Here is a 14,207-nt window from a genome sequence, read left to right as displayed (position 1 = left end):
TAACCCGATAATAATATAGGTCGGGTTTTAGGTATTAATATTTATTTTCGGGTATACCCGAATACCCGAATTCGTTTTTTAAATAATACCAAATATATAATGCAGTCACGTATGCACGCTTGAAATAAAACAAAACCCTTCGTTTCCTTCTTATGAACGACGACACGACAGTCGACGCAAACTTGCAAAGGGAATACGACGTTGAAGCTGAAGTCTTGAACCGTCATCACAATTCTCAGTTTCTCACTATCGCACGGAATGGAATTAAAAAAGTACATAACATATTATAATGATTTGTATTATTATTATATATGTACTTGTTAATTGTATGAAGTATTTTTCTACCTGATTCTTTATTAAACCAACCAACATGTAAAAAAAAAATTATCAATAAGTGTCATTTAAGATTTGGAAATATCCCAAACAACAACAAATAATAACAAAGTTATCAAAAATGTCCACTTCATCTTCAACACACAATATTTTTTCTCTAAAATGACAAAAACACCCTCAATTTCAAAGGCACCATAACTATGTCCACTTATCTTTCTCCACCTGAATTTTACCTCCATAGTGATTGCATTTAAAACTTGTCCTCTTTGAAACTTGAAGTATCCAATGCTTTGTCTAGATTGATATTGCTTCTAGCACTCCAAGCTATCCCTGAAGATTACATCCATAGTGACTGCACTAAAAAAATCTAATATTGTATATTCATTAAAAAATAATCAAATTAACATCCAAATCTATTAAGGAGTACACATAAGTACCTTTTGTTATGTGTGAAGATTGCTTCATGTGCCTCTTTCTCCATCTCCTTAAGTTATGTTTATGAATTTTTTAGCACCAAATGTTCTTCATGATTTGACAAACTCTTCCTCCTAGATCCCAAGCCTATAGTACCATACACAAACACCACAAATTGCTAATTTGAGATTTGGAAATATTTAACAAACTTCAAATCCTTTTCAAACAAATATGAGATTTACCTTAATTCTGACATATTTGATATAACGTTGGCACAAAGAGGGACATCCCCTTCTTATCATTTCTCATAAGTGACATTAATTTCTTTATTGTTGCAGCCCCACTTTTTTCACTATTTGTGAATTTTGCACCAGATGAGCTTCATGCTATGATATCACAAACCATAGATTTCAACAAAATCCCAATCATACCTGCAATTGAAGTTATCACAATACCAAAACTTCCATTTATTAGAACACATTTTCATGGACCTAACATGTGAGAATCTGTGACCTGCAACATTGCAAGTTCATTAACAACATATCCTAAAGCCAATGTGAAATGTTACATGATTCTTTTTATGTCTTTGTATTTATTTCCAAACAGGAACAAAAAATAGGGTTACCAAGTAAACTGCAACCTAAAGTGGAACTAAATTAATATTTGGGTATACTCTTATCCGGATATCTAAAGCTAAAAAAAAAAAGATAACATCGCAACTATGAAGTGAGAAACAGTTTTAGCTTGAAACATTGCAAAAAAAATTGTTTGAATCATGTCCTATGCAGTGCAAATAAGCCTAAAAGTCACCTTCATTGAACCATAGATATATGCATGTTACTTTCAATTGACTACCAAAAAAGAGCCATTATGCTGCAAAAGACAAAAAAAAAAGTTTACAATGTTGAGTTAAAGTTCTAGGCTTTATGTATTCTGAACAAGGAGTCGAGTTCCATACAATGCAAAAGATCCACAAATTGATATTTGAGAAATCCTTGTTCATGATTCCAATAACATTGTTACTTAAAACACCATGTATTGATGTCTATACAGATTGATCATTGAACGTCAGAAACTATCCCTGATTGTTAAATATCACACACATTGCAACTTACCATGAAGCGAGCCATGCTGTTGTGGGTTGGTTTTTGGAACACGCAGAGCCTCTGTTGAAGTGACATGAGAGAGAGAGAGAGAGAGATCTTAGGATTTCTTTTTCTGGAAACAGATGTCAGAGTGACTTCAATTCACGTTCACATATACAAAGTGAATACCACCTAATTTCAATTAATAAGTGTAAAGAAGATGAAAAAAAATATGTTGTCTTAAAGCAGATATCAGTGCAAGAAAACGAAGCGAGAAACTCTTGATTACTCTTGATGGTAGCAGGGGACCATTTGAAGAAGACACATCTAATGGCGATAAAACCAAACATACCCCATAATTCATCATGAGTGATTACGCATTAGTCATTGAAGCTTGGATTTCTTGAAACCTTCATTAAACCTGTAACCAAACCAATGGAATTAGGGTTTTTTTGAGAGAAGATGAGAGAAATCATTTTCAAAATTTGAATGTTTATCAGAAAGATTTAAGGGAAGAATAGGATTCAAAATTTGAATAGGGGATCCTACAGAAATTTAAGAGAAGAAGAGGATTCAAATTCTGAAAACTGAATCAACATGAGGAATTGAACCGAGATTCAGTTTGGTGCATGTGGAATTGGGGAGTTTTGGTGGTAGCGATGATCATCAAAGGTGAAGGGTTTGTTGGTCTTCTTCCAAATACGTAGCTTGAAACTCGAAGATGTTGAGGCGGAGCAGCAAACGGCGATGTAGTATGAGGCCAACGACTCGGGGTTTTTAAAGATGATGTGCTGAGGTTTCTTGAGAGGTCGATGATAGATTAATGTGCTGATGGGGAATGAGTCTTCCGGTTTATACGAACCGAGAATGCCCGGATACAAGGGAAATAACAGATAAGGGAAGGAACTGTTCAAAATAATAACCAAGTGAACTAATAAGCGATAAACAGTGGCAATAATAGGAAAGATAACAGATCGAAAGATAAGATTCAACTATTGGAGTATATAATTTATTGTGTATTAAATATTTGTACAATTTGCATTATCATTTGAATCACTTATATTATAATATTATTATATTAATGATTTGTTGTACATTCAGCTTAAAGGTTTGGACGTCTTAAATCTATTTTTAGAAATAGTAAGGTTTGTATAATAAGATAGTAAGATATATATATATATATATATATATATATATATATATATATATATATATATATATATATATATATATATATATATATATATATATCTTTATACCTTAAAAAGCATTTACAAGATTTTGCTGAATTTTAAGAGGTACAAGCTTTTAAGCATCATATACAATAATTTTATGCATCGGAGAATAATAAATCTTATCTGGTCAAAGACAGATTTTGAATAGGTCTTCTTTGAATGGGTTAAATATGAAAAAGTCAAATAACATGATGTTGATAAGATTTTGAATGGGTCAAAGTTTGACCAAGTGTTCCTCATATCCAATTGAATCGGTAAATACTAAATCTTATCCGATCAACATTTATGAAAAAGTCAAATAAGATGATGATGATAAGATTTTGAATAGGTCAAAGTTTGACCAAGTGTTCCTCATATCCAATTGAATCGGTAAATACTAAATCTTATCCGGTCAACATTTGTGAAAAAGTCAAATAAGATGATGACGATAAGATTTTGAATGGGTCAAACTTTGACCAAGTGTTCCTCATATCCAATTGAATCGCTAAATACTGAATCTGTCAATAATAATGAAAAAGTCAAATAAGATGATGATAAGATTTTGAATTAGTCAAAGTTTGACCAAGTGTTCTTCATATCCATTTGAATCGGTCTAATACGATGTACACGTTATAAAACATTTCATATAAACTGGAAGAGGCGCATTGATCTAGCATTCGTCTATCATGAATGTCTTGCCATTGACCGCAAAACCTTGGTTCTCTCTCATGCTCGCTACATCCTCCTTTGTTTTTCTTTCTATTAAAATCAAATAAGCCCAAAAATGTCTTACGTTTAATCCTAGCCAAGGTATAAGAAATTTCTATCTGTTCGTCATTTTGTTTAACAAATTTTTTTATGTCATTTTGTTGATCCGCACCCGTCGCTTTGCGCGGGTAAACGGCTAGTGTGTGTGTGTGTGTATATATATATATATATATATATATATATATATATATATATATATATATATATATATATATATATATACTAATAGAATACCCGCGCGATGTAGCGGCGCCAAATAGTTCCTTTCGATAAATAGTTTTCATGCAACAATTAGTTTCATTTTCATGTCAGATAGTTCGTTTTATCCTTTTGGCAAATTGTTTTGTGTCGAATTGTTCTTTTTGACGAAGAGTTTGAAGTTAAATATATAGAAGCAGGGGCGGAATAGTTTCTTTTCCGAGGTTATCAATTGCTTCAGTTTTATTTGATGATGTGGTGACGGAAAATATATATATTTTTGACAATTAGTTTCATTTCAACTATTAGGGACATTGAGTTTTGGAAGTGGTGGTGCAATAATGTTTTTTTTGCTAAATTTCATGAAATATGTTAATGTTTTCGGTTAAATAAAAAAATAAGTTATTATAAAGGATTGAAACACAAATTAATTTTTTGGGTTGAAAATAATTAAAAATGAGTTTTTATTTATACGTAACATTAAGAAACAAATATTCAATCAAAACTCAACAACCATTATGCGTTTATGACAGTCATAATTTTTTACTATTTTTGTAATTTTTAGGATAAAATTTGTGGATGTAATCATACTTCTATATATTATTATAAATCTACACATGCTCTTTTAAAGTTGCTACGAATTCTCTTTATATTCATGTATCATATTATATCGAATATCAATTTGTTGTTATAGAGATATTATATTTGATTCCAACCATTTCCTAAAATGTTTAAATAGTAAATCAAATTCCAATTTACTAAAAACTCATAGGATATCCTTTTAACATGCTTTATGTGTCATTTTCCAAAGGTAAAAACCCACATGAAGCTCTCTACCCATGTCTACAAAGGTGGTATATATTTGGATATTCCATAGAAAAAAACAGATGATACAATTTAAATATTATTCAGATGAAAGTAAACCATCAAAAATAAGTAAAACAATGTAAATGAATAGCACCACCGTCTTGTAGGAAATTTGAATACTACAAAATCATTATAAAACCAATTAAATTTGAAAATGGCCTTAGAAGAAACAATAATCATATTTGTTGAATCATCTAGAGCTCACCACATGACAGCTACTGTTAAGACCAAACTCAAACTTGCTCTTCTACAATTTGAAATTCCTATTTACCTTCAAAACCAAATGAAAACTTATACAGGCCATGGATTATAGAAAAAGTCGAATTTAACCTTGAAATATTTACCTAAACACTTTATTCACTGTTTTTGATCAACATCAAAACTTCTTTAACTTCCAAATTTGATACCAAATTTTAAATAAATTTTCAGAACTTGAACAGGTTACAAAATGTCAAACTCATCGTACCCATCTAACAAAAAATTGATATTCTTGTGAAAAAGCTCATTCATTTTAGAAAAGCAATGCACTTGTCAACCAAAAATCGTAGATTGCAACTTGGTCATGCCATTTGTATAAGGCATCCACCATTTTGGAAAAATTATAAATTAAAAACGTAAATGTGACATACCCTTAAACCTTATTAATAAAATGTAGTAAAACCATTTCTTCACATGAATAGGCAAGAGAAATTGATGAACTACAACATTAAACAATCAAATTAGCTTCAACATAGACTAATTATTTCAAACAATGAATCGTTCACAATCTGCCACTACAAAATTATACAAAATGCAATCAGTTCTAAAAATATTCCATTCACATATCTTGTAACTGAGTGACAATACACACGTATGCAAAACATGTTTCAGTACCAACAAATATTTGGAAAATAAACTTAAATAAAAATAAATAAAAATCGATGGAGAGTGTGCAATGATCAAATATGTTCTTACCGGGATATGAAACTACCCACTCTAATTATCTGGTACATATATTTTGGTTTTTTTGCACCATCAGCTTCTTCATCAAATCCTGAAATGCAAGAAAAAATAAGTATTGACAATTAAAAAATGCCTTAATTTACGTAAGAGAGGACTAAAATCATAAACAAAAACATAGTGAACAAGGTGTAATTAGATTATCAATACAAATCTATGTTTGTGTTTATGTCAACAAAAAGATAAACCAGAGAAGAAGAAGAAGAAGAAGAAGAAGAAGAAGAAGAAGAAAGAACAAAGATCTGCTTCCCCTCTTCTTTTTCGTATTTCGAGTCCATTACCTCTCCTCTAGATCATGTTGGTGCATCTCGATGTGCTTATATCTATCTTCCTAACCTCCATCCAGATCCAAAGTCTACCGAATGACCTAAATCGTTTATATGAAAAAAAAACCAAAATACCAAGAAATCAGAATACAAAGAAATTTGAGATAAAATTACAAATGAAATTATGGATACACAGATATAACAAAATTTCATACAGACCCAAGACCTCCCATCGTAACATCCATCCAAGCCATTACTAACGACAAACAATATAGTAGATCTTACCAGGTCGTCGATGATTTGATGAGTCGGGAGAGAAAGCGATTGAAAGGGGGATTCAAGATTTTACACTACCATCGCTCAATGTTGTTGTCTTCTTCTCTTCGTCTTCTCCTCTTCATCTTCTTCTTGAAATGATTTTATAAGGGGGTTATGATATCTTACACCACCATCACTTATAATTTCATTTGTTCACGAAATTGCAATGATCATGGCAAAGTCAGATAAGCGGAGTGAATGTTGTATAAACTTGTAAAAAAAGCTACCTGTAACTATGAAACGAAATTGTTAGATCTACAAAAAAAAGAAAAAGAAAAAAAATCGAATACTTACTTGAGATAATGGCTAGATCTATTAGAAAAAATATCTATTTTGACTGAGGGAATGGTAAACCCAATACCTGAAACCAAGAATAATCGTGAAGAATAGTAAGGTGCGATGGAATAGGTGATGGCTTCAGGATCCCGATAGAGACGATTAAACAAATACTTGAGTGGGTGATGGAGGACATTGATGGAGAAGACGAAGGTGGGGGAGGCGGCATCAATTATGCTGAAGATTTGAGTGGTCTTAGGGTTTCTTTACTGGAGGAAGAAAACTCGCTTAGTAGAAAGAGAAATGGGATGATTTCTGCGACGGAGAATGACGGATATAGGGGCGGGGGCCAGGAAATGAAAGATTTTTGCCGAGATCTTAGGTTTCTTCACGACTATCATGAGGACTAAAGAACTTGGTCAAACCTCCTAATTACGGATATGCAGTGGTTAACTGTACTTCATTCTTTATGTTTTGTACGACTTAAAAAATATTATTATTTTATTGATGATTATTTGTACTATCAGCTTAATGGTTTGGACGTCTTAAAAAACTAATATTATTATATTCAATCTATTTTTGGAAATAGTAAGATTTCTTTTATAAGGTAGTAAGATATATATATATATATATATATATATATATATATATATATATATATATATATATATATATATTAAGTCTCCAGCCACAACCCAAAAAATACATATAAGTTGTAAAAAAAGTCAGAATTTTGCCTCCTGTTATCATACGTAGGGACTATTTCTTTTGTTTCCCATTAAGTTATGGTCAAATGAATTGGTTAGTAGTCTAAACATGAGTAAGTGACCAGTTTACCCTTCTATGCTTATTGAAAATTTTCACCTGATTTTAAAAAGTGGTAGATTATCTTGATTGAACTATAATTCTTATTGCAGGCTTTTGAGGCTAGGTTGTTTAGATTTAACAATGGACATGGTGGAGGGGGTGCTTTCATCTGATGAGGAGGTGGTTGATTTATGGAATAATTTTTTTGTTGGTTGATTTCGTTTGTATTGTGTTGTTACACAACAGGAGCTTGGATGAGCGTATGTAAAAAGTAAACACAATACATGGGAGCATTTGTATGTATATAGGTAAAAAGAGTAAAGTAGTTATTTCTTGCAATTCATCCATTTTAATAACAACATTGGCTCAGCAAGGCATCTCAATTCCAGGACGATTTCATCATCGCAAGATTTTGTCCTTGCATTGGAATACTCAACAATGGCTGCGACAGATCAGGTAGACATGCTTATAATATTTTTCCTTACAGAAGTGGAAAACGGAGCTGCCTAAGGTAAGATGTCAATTAAGCTTTTTTAAATGGTTAAATGACGGAAATAACCCCTTTAAAAGACGATAAATGGATGTTTATGCTTAGAAAATTTAACCCGCTGGTTAGCCTTTGATTTTTTTTTTTTGCGAAATATGGCAAATTCTAATTATACATTTATTTTATTTATCTTTCACAAAGCATATTTAATAAGTGTCATGTGAAAATGTGAAGGGCTATTTGGTATTTTCCATTTGAAAAACCTAAAAACTATGTTTCATATTTTGTATTTGTGTTTTTGTTTTAGCTTTCCGAGTATGATTTACTCCTTTTTTCACTTATTAATTTTGTAGGGTAACTTGCCCGAACTGTAACAACGTAAATTTTCAAAACAAATTTTCATTTTTAAAACACGCATTTACTCATAAAATATTGTCAAACATATTGTATCAATTGTTATCATCACAAAGCGTCTCCCCAGAATCTCAACATAAACTCCATAAGTGTGTACGAATCATGTCGGCACCTTCCCGCGCTCATCACTAGTACCTGAAACACATAACACAACAACTGTAAGCATAAATGCTTAGTGAGTTCCCCAAAATACCGCATACAACATATACGCCACTCGAGGCTATAATACGACCCTCCGATCGACGTGTCTCAGTGGGACCCTCCAGTCCTGTAGCTCGTTGGACCCTCTGGTCCGGTCATAGCTTGTTGGACCCTCCGACATAACTCATACATAACACATAAGACCATCTGGTCAACACATTATACCACTCTAGGTAACGTATAGTGAGAAGACTCACATCGACGTCTCGTTAAGTATCTGACTCGGTAGAAATGTGATCTAGCCTCTGCCTAATCACATAAAGTAAATACTCTCATAAATACAATTGTACTCAACCCTAAAAGTCAACAAGGTCAATCGGTCAAACTTTGACCCGACTCGTCGAGTGCACTAGGGCGACTCGGCGAGTCCACACGTGTCCACTGACTCTCTTAGACCCTCTCTTGGCACGTCGAGTACTTCCCCTGACTTGACGAGTTCCACCTAGCATGAATCGCGGGGCCACCCCGACTCAACTCGCCGAGTCTCAAGAACAACTCGGCGAGTTCCAACCTGAATTCAGACTCCCCTGACTCTCCCTGGCTCACCGAGTTATTCCCCAACTCGGAAAGTCCACTCGCTGAGTGATTAACGGGCAACCTTCATACTGATGGGTTTTGGTCATAAGACATCCTATGTGCTCATACAAACCCTAATGCTTGGATCTAGGTTTCTCTATTGTACATGCTTTGAATCCAAGACTATAAACCCTAGTTCTAGCATATGGAAATCAATATTAACATATAATTAGGTTTAAGATATTACCTTGATTGTTATGTAGAAATAACAATCCCAATTCCTCCTTGAATTGACTTTGGAAGGCTTAGAGTCACAAGTGTCACTCCTCTAATGGCTTACAAACACCAAGAGCAAATGGAGAAGGTATAAAGAGAGAGGAGAGGTGTTAGAATTCGTCCCTAGGACTTCTTGGGAAGGGTTAGACGAATTCATGAGCCTTAGGGGGTTTATATAGGTGTAAAGATTAGGGTTTTAGTCCTTATCCTTATCTAGTTGCTTGCCCACCAAGCAACCATAAGATAAGTCTTAGAAACCCTTATCCTAGTCGAATTCTAAGGCATTATCACCTTAAATTCATTCACCCTATATATAAGATAATCCTTACCTTATTTTATACCTATCACATAATTACAATTCAGCCCCTCTAGTTTAAGTAATTACACTTGATCACAAAATTAATTCTTAATTAATTATTGACCAATATTAATTAAACAAATATGATTTCTCCTTTAATATATTATTCTTATAACATATTAATAAATCATAATAGCCTCTCTCTCTATTTATTTCTCCAATCAAGTTGCTTTGGTGAAGGCAACCCAAAAGGACCATGCACCATCGGGTCAAGTACATACCAAAATAGTTATGGACTTAGACACTAATCCAACAGTCTCCCACTTGGATAAGTCTAACAACTATTCTGCGTATGACTTCGGATCCCGATCTGCAATCGTAGCTTTCCAAAGCCGCTGTCAACTCTGATCATATCAGATACGTGTGTCCTTAGATAAGGGATCATATATTCCTCCATTCTAGATATCATATGAGATATGATTTCAAATCATTCTCTTTGTACTACTTCTTGATTTCTGATTTATGACGATTGACTAATTGAACAAATCAAATTAGCCCTTGCCCGGCCGAGCATTTACGTTTGTCATCACTAAATCATCGAGGGGCCGAAAAGATATCGTTTTTATCCTACCTTGGATAAAAGGAACGGATAAACTTTGATACAATGCTTGCTTGCACTCACTAACCAAATCACACACAACAATATGTTTTATAACACCAAGTTACTAGTGCGTTTACATATTATCAATGTGCAACCGATTCGCAAGATACAACTCACACATCTCGGTTTCAAGAATATAAGATGTTATCGTCTCACCAATCACTCGTGATACAATTCATGGAGTGATCCAAGTGAGCGTGGGTTTGATCCAATGCTCAAATCATATTTATAAGCACTCATGAACGTTGCAGCAAACATTTGCTTATGTCTAATGCTCTTTAGACAATCCACACACCAATTCACGACAGTCTTCTTTCATATCTACTTCCAACATATGAACGACTGTGGCCCGTTTGAATAATTCGATTATTCTTAATAAACTCAATTATTCTGGAAGTCAAAACATGCAAATGTGAAACACAAGAATAATACTAATCCCATATGGCCTCAACCGTTTGAGCATAAATAAAACACCTTTTATTTATCACCATATTGATTACTCATTATTTGGCGTTTCGGGTAATCAACTTCTTTCTTGAATTACAACACTTGTCCCATGCTCCTAGCATGCACACAATGTTTACCTATGGTTCTTACTTTGTGAAATAGATCACATTTAACACATTTCCAATCATTCTCATTTCACAACTCCAAATCCTTTTCCATAAGTTAAAGAATATCAAATTCTTGCTACTTATAGAATATGCTAGATTCTAACATTCTATGCAACTTATCCTTTCGTAATGTCACTGCACCAAAGTCACAAAGACTATTGCCAATGATATTACAAAGTCCTCTATCGGAGATTGTTCAAGACAATTCCATAGACGTGATGTCTCTCACTCAAAGTACATTCTTTGAACATCCTTTTGCATAGAAGTTTCTAATCTAGTCATAGATTTCTCAATATTCAATTCCCAATATGGATACATTTCCATATTTTCCATATCAAAACTCATTCTTAATAGTCTCATCTATTCGTAATGATGTCGATATGGTCTATCCAATATGGACACATTTCCATATTTTCCATATGACAACTCATTCTTAATAGAATCTTTTCTATTCATAATAATGTCGATATGGTCCATCCAATACCATGCTTCCAACTACTCACAAGCGACCAATCCTCGTCGAACTTTGGATTGTCCTTTGATAGTTGTTTAATTATTTTAGTCAAAACCGATTCTAGTCCTTTTTCCCTCTAAATGCGCTAGACATTTGGAAAAATTTAGAATGGTTAAACATTAAAGCATTTGCAATCGATCCTATACCCGAAGCGTATGGGACACGACACATAATGTTTTATTTGCTATGTTCTCAAAATTCGAATTGTAAAGAGGAATGCCGTAATCATAATCGAAATTCTAAGAACACACTATATACCCTTGACTAAATTTATTAACATGTCTCAACCTAAACCTTTAGATTTGGAATGAAGTATAATATTCTCTCCCTTAATTATAGCAAAACAACCTTTCAACTCTTACAACTTTGCAAAGTATGACTCTTGTTTTCTATAATTAATATTGCCAACTTGCAATACGTGCCGTAATAATCATACAATCATAACATTTATGCTCCCACTATCATGATGATTATTATAAAACATAACACTTATGCTCCCACTAGCTTCGACATGTATTCATAAACATCTTAACTTCCAGAAAAACAATATCTATTGAATTTCTTAAGTCCATGTTTCTAATACTTAGTGCTTTGATAATCTTTTATCAAGGCTTCTTGAACTTATACACCTTTGCCTTCGATAGTTCATATGTGTGTGTAAACAATTGCCAAACCTCACAATTCAAATTATGGAAAGGGATGTCGTAACCATAATCGAATTTTAGAATGCAATTTTACAATCACTATCTTCTTAAAATCTTTCTTAGTGAAAGCATTTCCTCACAATCATTTTCATGAAGGAGGAAATCTAATGACACTTAGGTTTAAACGGTGTATTTGTTCCTATCCATGTGAATTTGTCAAAACCAAAGTTTACTACGAATTCAAACTCATATGGATCGAACTTTCTTAATCTTGATTTCTTGCTTTATGGTAGCACAACTGCCCACCACGTCTTCCAAGTAGTTAAGCAGCTCACCTTTTCCTATCAATATACTTTCCATTGAACAAGGTCCTTGCCTTTTATGCATTCAAATGAGAACTCATAGGACTCACATGCATAATTAACTTGATCGGATTGGCACAGAAACAAAATAATGTCTTCACGATAGGTTGTAAACCTCAACTCGTGTGCTAGTGATGATCGATGAGGTTTATTTGATTTGTTCTTGAAACCTTTCAAGACCATTAAGACTCCCACTGACTCCTTGACATATAAGATTCTCTTGTCAATAACCATTTCTTGACAAACAAATATTCAAGAGTTAGTGTAGCTTTTATCAAAACACTTCATAAATTGGTCCTAGTTGGTCTTTGTCTTTTCCAAGACATCACAAGTTACCACATTTAATGAATGTTATAAACCTTCTTGATACTTTTTCACTCAATGTCACAATCTTAACTTTAAGACTTGTTATTGGAATGAAGTATGATTGACTTCTTGATTTTACCATTTCTTCAATCTTTGATTCCTCTTCTTGGACATACAATTGTACCAATACTCACTTAGAGGATCAATTGAGATATGGTTCTTAATCATTAAGACCTATCATAAAGCATAAAAGGTACTCTCCCTTCTTCTTAGAATGGAGAAACTTTTATCTCTCTGCCTACTTGATTCTTATTATTCGTTCTACTATTGATTTAAACTTTTTCAATCAATTCAGAATTACACTTAATCTTATAAGTATAATCATATTTATTAAACCTTTAGTAAATCATGACGAATATCTCGTTATCCTTATGGTGGACTTTGATCAACACACAACTTTATGTACTCGATCTCCTAGTCCTTCAGTTGACACTTTGTCAATGAGTTAGTCTAATTATCAAATATGAAATTTCTCATTCATCGTGCAACCAAGATGCATGATTCCAAGTTTCTGTCCAATTGAAACTTGGGCAATGAGAAACTCTCCCTATTTGGTAAATTCTCGATATACAATGCATCAATACAATTGAAACCAAGCTAGGCTCTGATACCACTGATGGGTTTTGGTCATAAGACATCCTATGTGCTCATACAAACCCTAATGCTTGGATCTAGGTTTCTCTATTGTACATGCTTTGAATCCAAGACTATAAACCCTAGTTCTAGCATATGGAAATCAATATTAACATATAATTAGGTTTAAGATATTACCTTGATTGTTATGTAGCAATAACAATCCCAATTCCTCCTTGAATTGACTTTGGAAGGCTTAGAGTCACAAGTGTCACTCCTCTAATGGCTTACAAACACCAAGAGCAAATGGAGAAGGTATAAAGAGAGAGGAGAGGTGTTAGAATTCGTCCCTAGGACTTCTTGGGAAGGGTTAGACGAATTCATGAGCCTTAGGGGGTTTATATAGGTGTAAAGATTAGGGTTTTAGTCCTTATCCTTATCTAGTTGCTTGCCCACCAAGCAACCATAAGATAAGTCTTAGAAACCCTTATCCTAGTCGAATTCTAAGGCATTATCACATTAAATTCGTTCACCCTATATATAAGATAATCCTTACCTTATTTTGTAACTATCAAATAATTACAATTCAGCCCCTCTAGTTTAATTAATTACACTTGATCACAAAATTAATTCTTAATTAATTATTGACCAATATTAATTAAACAAATATGATTTCTCCTTTAATATATTATTCTTATAACATATTAATAAATCATAATAGCCTCTCTCTCTATTT

The sequence above is a fragment of the Lactuca sativa genome, chromosome 5 (assembly GCF_002870075.4).
Source record: "Lactuca sativa cultivar Salinas chromosome 5, Lsat_Salinas_v11, whole genome shotgun sequence".
In the NCBI taxonomy this organism is placed as follows: Eukaryota; Viridiplantae; Streptophyta; class Magnoliopsida; order Asterales; family Asteraceae; genus Lactuca; species Lactuca sativa.
The sequence above is the reverse complement of the archived record's forward strand: the minus strand, read 5'-3'. Positions refer to the sequence as shown.